Source organism: Alexandromys fortis, unplaced genomic scaffold, assembly GCF_014885135.2.
Source record: "Alexandromys fortis isolate MF-2015 unplaced genomic scaffold, M_Fortis_MF-2015_v1.1 scaffold_173, whole genome shotgun sequence".
Classification (NCBI taxonomy): Eukaryota; Metazoa; Chordata; class Mammalia; order Rodentia; family Cricetidae; genus Alexandromys; species Alexandromys fortis.
In genome coordinates, this window is record NW_026068051.1 from 145,443 (window position 1) to 159,835 (window position 14,393).

Sequence of the window (14,393 nt, forward strand, 5' to 3'; positions counted from 1 at the left end):
ATGCCCTCTGGGTAGTGAGCAACGGCTGTACCACAGCAGAGTGGCTGGAAGCCCAGTGGTTGTGCAGTCTGCTGGATGCCTCACTGTCCCTCTGGTGCTGGAGGTCTACAGGTTCCTGTAGTCCTTTATAGCAGTTACAGAGAAGCTGACGCCACAGCAACAGTGGGAGGTGGACTGGCCCGTGAGAATGAGGATAAACAGGCAGCTGGCACAGCTTCCTTCTCTGGTGTCGTCCATCGGGCTGCTCCAGAAAGTGTGGCCCAGATGAAGTGTGGATCTTCCTGTTTCAAATTTGATCACAAAAATCCCTCAGAGGAGTCACAGCCGCTTGGGGTCAGGTGACTCCAGATGCAGTCACATTGACAACCAAGAGTTTCTATCTCAAGTTCCCCCTTGTCATTCTCACACAAGATAGGGTTATGTGGAGAGAGACAACCCCAGCTGAAAAAAGTGCCTCGGATGGACCTGCAGGCCAGTGCCTTGATTGATGTGGAGGGCCTGGCCCCTGGGGAGGCGGGGAGGTGTCCTGGATCACTGGCAGCAGCACCCTCCATGGGCCCTGCTTCCGTTCCCGCCCTGACTGCCTCAGTGGTAGAGACCTGAAGGTTCTAAGAGGAAATAAATCCTTTCTTCTCCAAGGTGGTTTTGGTTAGTGGTTATTATTATTATTATTTTGGTTTTTTGACACAGGGTTTCTCTGTGTATCTCCAGCTGTCCTGGAATTCACTCTGTAGACCAGGCTGGCCTTGAACTCACTTTGCTGGGATTAAAGGCTTGTGCCACCACTGCCTTTATATAGATACATAGTAGACCACTGAACAAGATGACTCCGTGGGTAAAGGTGTTTGTCATTCAAGCCTGACAACCTGAATCTGAGCCCTAGCAGCCCACATGTGGAGAGTCCAGACTCCACTGAGCCATCCTCATGCCTCCACATACATGATGGAGCACGTATGCACCCATATACATCATACATGTATACACCACACATAACACACATACATCATACATGTATACACCACACACATAACACAGACATGTTCCATGAGTGTGTGTTGCATGCATGTGAGTGTGCAAGTACACACACTCATGGAGGTCAGAGCAGGAAGCTGGGTGTATGTTCCCCAAAGCCATCTCTCCTTTTCCTGGGTGATTTCAACTTTAATCAGACCCTCAGAGTTACAAAGGAAGTACCCATGCCTACTGAGCCATCCTCCTAGGCCCCGAAGATGGGCTCTTTCAGGACTTTTTCTAAGGCAGACAGTTCATATTTCTGTAATGGTTTTCAACTAGAGCTCCTGTTAAATTAGCAGAGGCCAGGGCCCTAAATAAACCCGTCCACACATAACAGCACAGAGGTTGCAGAGGTAACTGGCACACGTCAGTGTGGAAGTGTCCTGTCGCTGCTCCTCTGCTGCGGTCAGACTGCTGTGACAAGCACCATGGCTTCACAGTTTATTAAACTGCAGGTCGGGGTGTCAGTACTGTCTTCCAGGCTCCTCCCCTTAGCCTGTAGCTTCTCCCTGTCTTCGCATGGACTTTGTCCTATGTATCTGCACTCAGATTTCCTCCCCGACTCTGCCGGGTGTCTCTGTGTAGCCCATGATGGCTTCAGACTTGCACTTCTGCTTCATGGGCTACAGGCATGCACCATCTCACCCCACTTGTGCTGGATGAAGAGCCACCTTCGTGACTGTCAGGCAGCTCCACAACAGTGATGCACTGGGAGCCGCTCACTATAGGACAGAAGGTTTGAGCTCAGAGTTATGGAGGTTAAACGCCACGGCACCTGCATGGGTTGTTTCTGGTAAGGTCGTCATGGTGAGTGGTGGGTCACAATGGCAGGACCGTGCTGGAGTGAGTGGCTGCATCACTAGGGAATGGCTGGACATCCGACCGTTACTTTCAAGAGCTGCCCCAGTGACCTAAGGAGCTTTTAAAGGTTCAACAACATTGCTGTCCTGGCAACTGAATTCCCTACACACCAGTCTATGGGGGAAACAAATTACTTTCAAACCACAGCAATGACTTCACTTGACTTTTTTTTGTTCTTGTTTTTCAAGAAATGGTTTCTCTGTGTAGTCCTGGCTGTCCTGGAACTCGCTCTGTAGACCAGACTGGGCTCCAGCTCACAGAGATCCTCCTGCCTCTGTCTCCCAAGTGCTGGGATCAAAGGCGTGCACCACCATGCCTGGCTTTAATGCCATTGTTAATGGGAAAGTCGTGTTAAGAATATCTTTATGGCCAGGCAGTGGTGGTGTGCGCCTTTAATCCCAGCACTGGGGAGGTGAGGTCGGAGGATCTCTCTGAATTCAGGGTCAGTCTGATCTACACAGCAAGTTGCAGGCTAGCTGGAGCTACATAGTGAGGCCCTGTCTGTGCACAAATAAACAAAACCAAATCATATCTTTGGGACTAGAAAGATGGCTCAGTAGTTCAGCATTTCCTTCTCCTCAGGAGTGAGTTCAGTTCCCAACACTCATTTGGGAATCTTAAAACTCATACTAGCTCCAGAGGTTCTAACACCCTCTTCCTCACTTGCCTGCAAATCTGGCATGCGCACCCTGCCGTGCACTTGGCATGTGCACACATGGCACACACCCTGCAGCACACAGACATATAAATAAACAACGGGTAGTTCCTTTGTATGTGACATGCTGGTGGAACCGGCTTCAGTGTCTACTTAAGTCATTTCCACTTTCCCTGAAGACTTCTTTTACTGCATTCAGAAATTCTGAGAATGAATTTACTAGTTATTAATATAAAAATCATGTTTCTTCTGTAGGCTGTATCTGCCCAAATGGCCACCTGAGTCAGTTTGTTCTGGAACTCTCTAGTCTATTTTCTGTCATTTTAGATTTGTTTGTGACCTGCAGGTAAGCATGTTTGCTCTAAGCTCCAGATGATTCGGGTGCTGATTATCAAGGAAGTTCACAAATATCAGACATAGATGAGTTTACATGACTGAGTCCTGTCTATACAGGGATAGAACCTTGAGGATTCAGGAGGCTGAAGGAGGACTCCAGGGTAGCCTGTCACTTAGCAGTGTGGCTGTTTAAAAATACAGAGCTGTCTATAAGAAATATGGACAGAAGCCAGCCTGGGTCTACCAAGTGAGTGCCAGGGCAGGCTTCAAAGCTACAGAGAAACCCTGTCTCAAAAAACCAAAAAATAACAATAAAAGACACAGAGAGAGAGAGAGAGATAGACAGAAATTCAAAAGAGTCTCAGTGGGAAACAAGTTCCTCTTTGGCTTGAGAGCAGAAGCACTCCTTCTCTCCCTGTGTGCATATGTGGAGTAGAATGGGTGTGTGTGCGTGCATATGTGGATGTGTATGGGGGGTTGGTATGTGTACTATGTACTACATGAGCTCAGGTGACATCCCCAGGACCAGCATCCACCTCTTTGAGGCAGGGTCTCTTCTTGGCCTGCAGCTCAGCAGTCAGGCCACACTGGTGGCCAGTGAGCCCAGGGATCCTCCTGTCTTTTGCCTCCCCAGGGCGGGGATTATAGGTGTGTACTACAGGTGGCATTGCTGTGCCTAGCTTTGTATATGGCGTACAGGGCTCAAACTTGGGTTTTCAGCCTTGCAAAACAAGCACTTTGGCAACAGAGCTCTCTCATTGGCCCTCAGATGAAGCACTCACCTCTTACCGTGGGAACTATGTGATGTCCCATTTGTTTGGCTGGGATTGATGCCAGAGCCTCCTGCATGCTAGGCAAGTGCCCTGCCACTGAGCTACGGCCCCAGCTCTAGGATGATTTGATGTCAAAAGAAATAATGTATTACTGTTATTTATTATAGTATCCGAGTCCCCCCAAGTGCTATATTCCCAGCCCCTCATTATTTCCCCTTTTTCTTTCTTTCTTTTAATTGATATTTATTGAGCTCTACATTTTTCTCTGCCCCCTCCCGCCTCTCCCCTCTCCCCTTCAATCCTCCCCCAGGATCCCCATGCTCCCAATTTACTCAGGACATCATGTTTTTTTCTACTTTTTACTTCCCGTGTGGATTAGATCTATGTATAAGTCTCTCTTAGTATCCACATTGTTGTCTAAGTTCTCTGGGATGTGGTTTGTAGGCTGGCTTTCTTTGCTTTATGTTGAAAAACCACCTATGAGCCGGGCAGTGGTGGCGCACGACTTTAATCCCAGCACTCGGGAGGCAGAGGCAGGCGGATCTCTGTGAGTTCCAGAACAGGAACCAAAAAGCCACGGAGAAACCCTGTCTCGGAAATCAAAAAAACAAAAACAAAAAACCACCTTGAGTGAGTACACGTGATAATTGTCTTTCTGTGTCTGGGTTACCTCACTCAAAATGATCTTTTCTAGTTCCATCCATTTTCCTGCAAAATTCAAGCTGTTGTTATTTTTTTGTGCTGTGTAGTACTCCATTGTGTAAATGTACCACATTTTTCAAATCCATTCTTCGACTGAGGGGCATTTAGGTTGTTTTCAGGTCTGGCTATGACAAACAAAGCTTCTATGAACATAGTTGAGCACATGTCCTGAAGCATCCTTTGGATATATACCCCAAAGTGGTATTACTGGGTCTTGAGGAAGGCTGTTTNCTGTAGACCAGGCTGGTCTCGAACTCACAGAGATCCACCTGCCTCTGCCTCCCGAGTGCTGGGATTAAAGGCGTGCACCACCATCGCCCGGCTCTTAGTTTAGTTTTTAAACATCATTGGGATTTCCCAGAAAATGAGACTTTGTACTGAATGGCTTTGCTTTCAAGTAAAGCCCATGTGTGTGGCGTAGTGAAGCCGCTGTCTCACTGCTTAGCTGTAAAGCCCATGTGTGTGGCGAAGCAAAGCGCTGTCTCACTGCTTAGCTGTGGGCCTCAGGAACCTTTCTGGGGCATGTGGGGTCTCTTGGTAAAATGCTCATGCTGTACTTCCTTCTGTGTCCCTCGTTTCTGAAAATAGACACACCAGGTGCCTTTGTCACTGTAAGTGTCACCGTAAATACCGTGTTGGTTAACACTGTGTAAGGCTGTCTATCTTTGGAAGGCTCACACATCTCATTCACCAAGGTTAGACTTTGAAACATAGTTTTACAATTTGGTGACAGACCACTGTGAGGCCCAAAGCATGGAAGACAAGCAGGTACCAGAGATGCTTCCTGAGGTATAACCCCAGCTGTAGGGATGAAGTTCAGTGGGTGTCAGTCAGGGCTCTCTAAGGAACACGGATAGACTGAATACAGACATTAAGATGGACGCTGTCACACAGGCTTCCAGGATGCCCTCTGGGTAGTGAGCAACGGCTGTACCACAGTTTCCTTTGGATGTATACCTAAAAGTGGTATTACTGGGTCTTGAGGAAGGTTGTTTCCTAATTTTTTGAGAAATCGCCACACTGACATCCAAAGGGGTTCTACCAGCTTGCATTCCCACCAGCAATGCCGAAGTGTTCCTTTTCCCCACAACCTCTCCAGCATAAGTTGTCATCAGTGTTGATCTTGGCCATTCTTATAGGCGTAAGATATTTTCCTTTTTTAAAATTAATTTTTCAGGTTATCACCCAAGCTGGGTTTTCTCATGGCATCTTCATACACATGTGCCACTTGCTTTGTTCTCACTTCTTACCTCTCAGTTCGGAAATATTTTAACAAGTTAATATTATAGGAAGATAACTAGTATACACCCACCAAAGACCTGGGCATGGTGGCACAGCGAATGAAGAAGCTGAGGCAGGAGGATCACTCGAGGTCAGCTTGGACAACATAAGAAAACCTTGATTCAAAACAAAAATCCCTGACAAAATGTGGCAGAGCAGGTTCACACATACACATGGTATTCCAGGAAAGTCTGGTAGCTTCCTATAAGACTAAACACCTTTAATCCCAACACTCAGGAACTCAGGAGGCAGAAGCAGGCAGATCTCTGTGAGTTCAAGGCCAGCCTGGTCTATATAGTGAGTTCCAGGACTGCCAGGGCTACACAGTGAGACCATCTGAAAAATAATAATAAAAAAAATTAAACACACACCTACTCTAACCTATTAACACCTTCTTCTGAGTATTTTCCCAAGAGAAACAAAACCATGTCTAGAAAATGACTCACGAATGCCCACAGCAGTTTGATTCCTCAGTTAAAACCTGCACACAACTCCCATGTCCATCGTGGGCATGAACACGCTAAGGTGGTAAGAAATGGAGAGACTATTCTGCACTGAGAAGGAGTGCGCTGTTACAGGCAACACGAGTGGATCTCCACGACATTGCTGGATGGAAAGAAGCTTCCACAAAAGAAGACGTACCTGTACAAATTTCAGAGAGAACATAACCAATCTGCAGTGGAGACAGTGAGACCAGTGAGAGACAGGCTAAGATGTGGTGGAAGCAGCCCGGTGGCCCTGGATTCTAGTGGGGATCTGAGGTCCTGGATACACGCATTTATAAGTATGACGTGAATAGACTTACAATTTGTGCATTCTGTAATATATAGATTTTGGGAAAAGCTGCAAACAAACACTGAATTCTAGACCATGACGTGCACATTGAGATATTTAGAAGGAAGCACACTGACATCAGTAAGTCACTCTCATGTGCATGAAAAATCAGGTCTATTGAGCCAATCGGCGGATGACGAGCACAGTGTTAATGGCAGCCTCTAAGCACCGGGCATATGGATTTCAGCGGGAAAGTATGTAGTGCGTCTTTCTCTGTCACGCCAGCCAGCTCCCAAATAATGACACAGAGACTCTTATTATGAAGGCTTGGCCTTTAGCTTAGGCTGGTCCCCAGCTGGCTCTTACAGCTTAAATTAGCCCCTATCTTTTCATGTAGTCCTTACAAGCTCAGTTACTTTTACTCTGTACTGCCCATCCTGCCTCCTCCACATTGGCTGGCGACCTCCATCTTTCTTCTTCCCAGAGTCCTCTCTGTCTGCACCAAGCACAGCACACATTCACACAGTGTACAAACATCCCACAACAAAAGCATCTTACCTTTTTGTACATTTGAAGATTTCCACAATGGAGCAGTGAGACGTGGAAAACACCTTAGACACCACTGACAAGAGTTCCCCGGTTACTGCATGAAGAGAAGCAGAACTGCCCATGGAAGCCATGTCGTTTGTCTAATGCATTTCCAGTGGGGGTAGGTTTCCCCAGAAGTAGAATGCGGGGGTCCTCTGTTCGTCACCTTGTTTGATGTATGTCAGTGGGAAGTTAGCTTGATGTCAACTTGTTGTTTACAATTGCTTTAGCCTTGGGAGGTCTTCAAATGGGGCCAATCATGGTAACATACCTTTAATGTTAGCACCCCAGAGGCAGAGGCAGGAGGATCTCTGTGAGGTCAAGGCCAGCCTGATTTACACAGTGAGTTCTAGGACAGCCAGAGCTATATGGAGAGATACTCATATCCCCACCCAAAACAATGACAACAGCAGCAACAAAAGACCCACAAAAAACCAGGATAAATTCTCATTTTTTCAATGGCTGAAGTTCTTCCTCTGACCTCTGTTTCTAGAATACACCTGACAATCCAGCATGATTTAAAGATCAGGAATCTGAAAGGACGGAATTTCTATATTGTTAAAATAAATTAGGAAAATAAACCCACAACTTTCCTTCCTCAGAGATTTATTTAAATTCTGGTGAGTGCACATATGCTGTTCAGACTAGAGAGGGCTGTGCAATCTGTCACAGACTGTGCCGGGCGTGTGTGAAGGACGCAGGAGCAGGAAGGATGGAAGCAACTGTAAGCGTACCATACATTCGTGCTGACTAGATGTTAGCTCTCAATCACTCAGTCGTTACACTTTACATTAACCAGAGTCTCCGAATCCCATCCAAAGTGCACGCAGTGACAAAGGTTTCAGGCCCACAGAGAAGAGCCCAGGAAGAAATGGCAGGGATGTCAGTGCCATGGCATGGCCGCACTTTGCAGTGACGCTGCTCACACACCTGAGTTCCTTCTGGAAATACTTCCTGTCACAGCTGCCCCAGACCCAGAACTGCCCTCCGACTTCCAAACATCCCCTGTCCCCACAAATAAACGTCTAATTTAAGGACACACTCATTCTAGGAGGAGATGCACAGGACAACACTCCAGTCCCGGCCAGCAGCTCCGCAGTGCGCACTGTGTGAGCACGGACACAGGCCCTGGGCAGTGTTCTCCACAGATGACCACTGCAGTGTGGGAGACGCAGCGGTGACACGCAGTCAGCTCAGGAGTCTGTGGTGAGTTAGAGCTGATGGAAGTTAGTGTGTAAAGACAAAGCCAGGAAGAGAGGACCGTCGGAGCAGACAGCACCCTGGAATGTAGGGGGGTGTCATGTGCAGATACCCAGGGAAGAATCTGCAGCATGGTGCTGTCTGCAGCCCTTGAGGGAACAGACCTGAGCACACAGGATCCAGCAGGAAGATCACATGGGGACACTCCAGCAAGGGCTGTCTCAGGACATAGGCTGTTCAGTTCAGTCTGCGTTTGGGAGAAAGGTGACAGGATTTCCTGCTCAAACAACTTCACTCTGAGATCTTCCACCACTGTTAGTCTCATTTTGGGTGACCTTGTAGCAGCTAATTGGAAGTCACAGAAAACCCGAAATAATGTAGGTTTCCCTTGAATGTCAACCTGGTCAGTGTGAGCAAAAATAGTTGCTGAGATTATGCCGATAGGCACAGCAGGGAGACTTCTGCTGTGAACCCCAAGCCTGAGTGGTAGGAGCGAGGCACCTGGTAGGCACTGGAACCCTCCATGAGCCTGAAAGAGCCAGTGCTGTGTGGGCACTGCCATCTGACTCCAGGTGGCATTCCTAGAGGTTGCTAGACAAAGAACAGCCTACAGGCAAAGAAATCCAGCCCCTTAACTCCACACAGAGAAGGAATACTGTCAGGTAGAGGATTGGCCTTCTTTATTTTTAGTTGAATGTGCTATTTTAGACTTAAAATCCTTATGATTAGAGGAGATGGGGTGACTGGGAATCAGCATTGTTCGTCATCACCCAGGCAGACTCATGCTGAGACGAGGGCCCGCCATGATACCGTGGGCTAGGAACTGCTCAGTGGAATCTCGGAGTTAATTGATGGAAACGTCCCACCTTCCAGAATTTCTGTTACCTTAGGGGCTCTGCCCAGCCTGCCGAAACACAGCTGAGGGTGCTGTGATGTGCAGACGCCCACACTGCCAATGTCAGCAAGGATGTACTTTTAAACCTCTAATTTATCTAATAACGTCTTTGGTGATTTGTGTAGGTTTAGCATTGTAATCAAAGTGCATCCTGGCCCGGCTTCTTCAGTTTGCAACCTTAAAATGTATACTGTCCTGATTTGCACAGTACTGACAGGCTGGCTGAGCGGAGATCCGCCCTTGGCATCTGAAATGAAGTGATTTATTGTTTCCATGGTGTATTAATCTATTTATACCAAGACAGCACCCAGTGCTCAGAGTCAGCCTTCATCATCCAGCCCTATCCTCTTCCTTACCGCGAATGTAGGGCACCCGTTAGCACTCATGTAGAGACAGAGTCATAAACTCTTGGAAATATTTGTAAGAAGGAGAAGGAGGATGGGTTGTTGTTTAAAATACAAAGCTTGGGCTGGAGAGATGGCTCAGCCGTTAAAGGATAGGCTCAAAACCAAAAATATAAAATTCAAAGCTCTTGCTGGGCGGTGGTGGCGCAAGCCTTTAATCCCAGTGCTCAAGAGGCAGAGGCAGTCAGATAGCTGTGAGTGCAAGGCCAGCCTGGTCTACCTTGTGAGTTCCATGACAGCTAGGACTAAACAGAGAGACTCTGCCTCAAAAACAAAACAAAACAAAAATAATAAAAGCTCCATGGCACTTGGAACAGTATTGTTCCATATGAGGTTTATGACGTAGATGCTACACAAAGTACAAAGAAGTCTGTCCTAACTAATGGATGCAATGTCAAGACCAGTGGTGCTTATGGGAGTGAATATTCATTTATTTATTGAGACACGATCTTCCTATATAGTCTTAGCTGGCCTAGAACTCTCTATGTAGACCAGGTTAGCCTGAAACTCATAGCCTGAAACCTGCTCTGCTGCCCTGATGCTGGGATCAAAGACATGTGCTATTATGCCCAGCAATCCAAATTGAAGAATATAGCTAAGGGCTAGAGAGATAGCTAAACTGTTAAGAGCACTGCCTGTTCTTCAAAGAACCTGAATTCAATCTCCAGCAGCCAAATGGTGGCTCACAACCATCTATAATGAAATCTGGCGCCCTCTTCTGGCCTGCAGGCATACGTGCAGACAGAACACTATAATAAATAAATAAATCTTTAAAAAATACACCTAATACATAAAGCAGAATATCCTTATATATTTATAGAAATAATATTTTGGGTTGGTATCTTGCTTTGTTGCCTGGACTATTCTTAAACTAGCGTCTAGACTCCAGGGACCCTGCTGTCTGCCTCCCACAGTGAGTTTATACTTCTAAGCTGCCTTTGACCCATCTTTGAAATGAAAAACAATACTTACTTGGAACAGAATTACAGAGGTAGCATTTTAGGCCTGGAAGAGTCTGGAGTTATCCCATTTTCTTATTTTTCCAATGGAGGAAACAACAGCCTGGGGCTTGGCAGCCCGGAGGCCCCGGCTGGGAGGAGCCTCTCCAGCTTCTCTCCACTCTCACCTCCTCCAACAAGTCAGCTCAGCAGCATCTCAGGGATGGGCTGGTCGGATTTCAGAGCTCTCAGTGTAAGCAGTGGAGCTGCATTTGGGCACCAGGGTCACTGCTGTTCTCTCTCAAATGCAGCGCAAGGTCTTGTACATGGTGTGCAATGCTATACTCTCAGCCGTCTCTGCTTTTGTTTCTTATTTTCATAGCAGCACAGAGAAATCCATTTTTACAATAAGCGTATGAAGTATCTACCAAGTCTGGAGGTCTCAAGGACTGAACATGCTCAGTCCTTGAACAAGCTTCCCTTGCTACTCTGCTAAGCCCGACGCCTTCCCTCCATCCCATGGTTAGGAGCAAACTGAGGGCCTTCCCTTCTGCACAGTAAGCACACAATCTTTTGCCAAGTTCAGCTCAGCCTGCTTCTGATATTATCCAGGTGCTCCCATGATGATTTAATGTTTCCTTCTAAAAGACTGTTCAGACACTGCAGGTCAAATCCTGTAAACACTGAAAAGTGCTCAACTACTGAAGGTCATTAAGGTGCGGCTGTACTTGGTAATTACAGATTTTTCCACCACCTTGCAAGTGATAGCACTGCCTTTAATCCCAGCCCTTGGGAGGCAAAGCTAGGTAGATCTCTGTGAGTTCAGGCCAGCCTGATCCATGTAGTTCCAGGCCAGCTATATAGTGAGACCCTGTCTCAAAAGAAAAAAGAAGGAAGGAAGGAAAGCAGACAGACAGGCAGGCATGCCTGGGAGCAGGTGTAGTTTTTTATACAGTCTGAGCACATACCCTACCAGTGAGCACTCTTGGTCCTTCTTTGAAGTAGAACTGAAGACAAGATTGACCTCTCCAAATAAATACTTGGAAGCTAAACACAATGCTGCTAGCCAATGCGACCACTAGGAAAGGACAGTCAAGGCATTCGGAAACCAGAGTTTTCTGGTGGTTTGCATGTGTTTGAAAAACATTTACCTTAAAGCAAATCCTGTCTTTTATTTACAGAGCTCAGCTTCTGATGTTAATGGGGCTCTATAACATAGAGCACTGAAAAAAATAAGTATATATAAAATCCAAGTATATACTCACGTATTCATTGACGTAAATAGCGTTAATGAAGTAGTGTTTTACTTCTTGTGACTCAATGTCAGTGGCCCTCTAATGATTTTTAATATTGTTCAAAAAACGTATACAATACATGACTTAGAAACAAAATGAGACTATTTCTGTCTATGAATATGTAAAGTCTGTACTTCAGTGTTAAAGATAAAAAAGGAAGTAACAAACCACTGTGTAGAAAACACTTCTTTCTGTGCATAGGATCTAAACTGCTTGGAAGTAAGAACAGAAAGTATTTCAAAGAATTTGTCTTATAGGTTCTCTCTCTCTCTCTCTCTCTCTCTCTCTCTCTCTCTCTCTGTGTGTGTGTGTGTGTGTGTGCGCGCACACACGCGTGTGTCTGTAAAACAAGCAAAGCTGCAATATTTTCTTGTGTCTGAGGACCCTAACAAGATCAAGCTGATTTTAGAAGACCTAGAGCATCCACAGCCCTGCGGGGTGGAGTCACACCAGTGACCGCAGTGCTTCCAATGCAGCAGCATTTGATGCTGTTTCTCTACTTATTTAATGTGTGTGTTGTCTGCATGTTTGTGTGCTGTGTACACACCTGGTGCCTACAGAGGCCAGCAGAAGACACTGGGTCCCCGGGACTGGGCTCACAGATAGTTGCTAACTGCCTGGGAGTGCTAGGACTCTAACCCACGTCCTCTGAAGAGCAGCCAGTGCTCCTAACTGCCCACCCATCTCTCCAGCCCCAAAGCACAGTTGTATGTCCAGGTCTGCACTCTGCCTCATTACTGACCGACCATCTTCTGCTATTAACTACGCTGACTGCATTTTCGCCAAATTTCAACATTTTCTAAGCATTTTCGAGAGATTCTGCAGGAAAGCAGTTTCTGTGTTATGTTAGTCACTCTTGGTGACTCTCTTAAAATGACAAGCACTAATGATACGTTTGAATTTGAGGTGTATCAAGTATTCTCTGATGTGACTATGCTTCAGACATTTGCAATTCTGATTTCTCAGAAACAGCTTCTTTCAGTTTAGTCAAAACCCTAAGAAATGATTCATACGGGTGATTCCGTGTTCTGACGTGCAGATCGAGCTGACGGAGGTGATGTTTGAGATCTCACTTTAGTGAGCTAATCCTCCTCCCTGCTTCACTGAAAATATTTTCATTCTGTCTGACACAAGTTAAAAAAGTACATTAGCTTTAACTAGAAATGGGCTGCAGATGGCACACAATGAGAAGAACGTGCGCGCTTGTTCTCTCAACTCGTCACAGTCGTTACCTTTGACGGGCCTAGACTGATCGCTTAATTACACCAAATGTATCATTTTCTTGTGGAACTCAGGGAGCTAGATCACACTGAAGTTCTGGCATCATTTTAATACACAGCTTTAGAAACAAAGAACTGATTAGATCAGAGTAAAGCCTGAAAGATGGGCGGCAGGACCCTTCGAGTCCTCAAGAGGAGGCCAGTCGTCGAGACAGCAATGAGGGACGGAGGTGCTGCATTTGAGCCTGCGTTCCATAGCTGCTAAGGAGCAGCAGATGTGAAAAGTGCCCTTCAGCACACCTGGAATACTACTCAGCTCCGCTGTCCTGCCCGCCTACCACACCCAGAGCAAAGCAGAGCAGAGACGGCTAGTCACAACTGGGTGTGGGGTGCAGGCCTGAAACCCCAGGCTCAGAAAGTTCTCAAGTTTGGAACCTGTTTGGGCAGTGTCGTGAAAGAAACCTCATGTCAAAATAAAAATTAAGGTGAGCAGCACCAGTAGGTCCTCAACCTCCCTAGTGCCACAACCCTTTTAACACGGTTCCTCTGTCATGGTGACCTCCGGCGATAACATTATTTCTGTTGCTATTTCATAACTGTAATTTTCCTACTGCTATGAATTCTGATATGCGACACAAGGAGTCATAACCCACAGGTTGAACCGCTGGTCTCGGGGTTACAGGTGCTTGCGACCACAGTTGACCACTTGGGTTCCATCCCCAGAGCCCATGCAGTGGAAGGAGTGAACCAGTTCCTGCAGGCTATCCTCTGACTTGCATGTGCTCCCCACCCGCTCCGGACAGATGAACGAATAATGAATGAATGAATAGCTGTAAGTTTTCTAATGAAAAAGGGCAGAGGGCATAGTTCAGGTGCCCAATGCTGCTAGCACAGACAACAGCGATTTCATTATTCATTTATTCATTTAGCATCATAACCTGCAATTTTAAAAAAAACTGCCGATGCTGGGGGGTGGCGCAGGCCTTTAATCCCAGCACCTGGGAGGCAGAGGCAGGCAGATCTCTGCGAGTTCGAGACCAGCCTGATCTACAAGAGCTTGTTCCAGGACAGGCTCCAAAACCACAGAGAAACCCTGTCTCGAAAAAAAAAAAAAAAAAGAAGAAAAGAAAAAAAACCAAAAACAAAAAATAAAAACTGCCGAGAGCTTGGCGAGTGCCTGCAAGCGTGAGCACTCAAGGTCGGTTCCCAGTTGTGTTGGCGTGCGCATGTAATCTCAGTGCTGGGGCCACAGAGACAGCAGAGCCCCAGCGTTCACTAGCCAGTCGACCCCAACTCCAAGAAGAAAGTGGACAGTCACCCTGAGAATAACACACTCGTGCAGATGTGTGTGTGCACTCCCCCCCCCCCCCGCATGCATCTGGACACGTGAGCCCGCGCACGCACACACGTACTAAGGCATGAGAGGGAGTTTGAAGACCTATCTTCCTTCGAGGTCT

The 14,393-nt window shown here is 46.7% G+C and overlaps 1 protein-coding gene across 2 annotated transcripts in view; it reads left to right on the forward strand.

Annotated features, from left to right (window-relative positions):
* Ppm1e (protein phosphatase, Mg2+/Mn2+ dependent 1E) overlaps nucleotides 1-14,393 on the forward strand; it is a 146,732-nt gene that overhangs the window by 103,071 nt on the left and 29,268 nt on the right. The window lies entirely within an intron of this gene.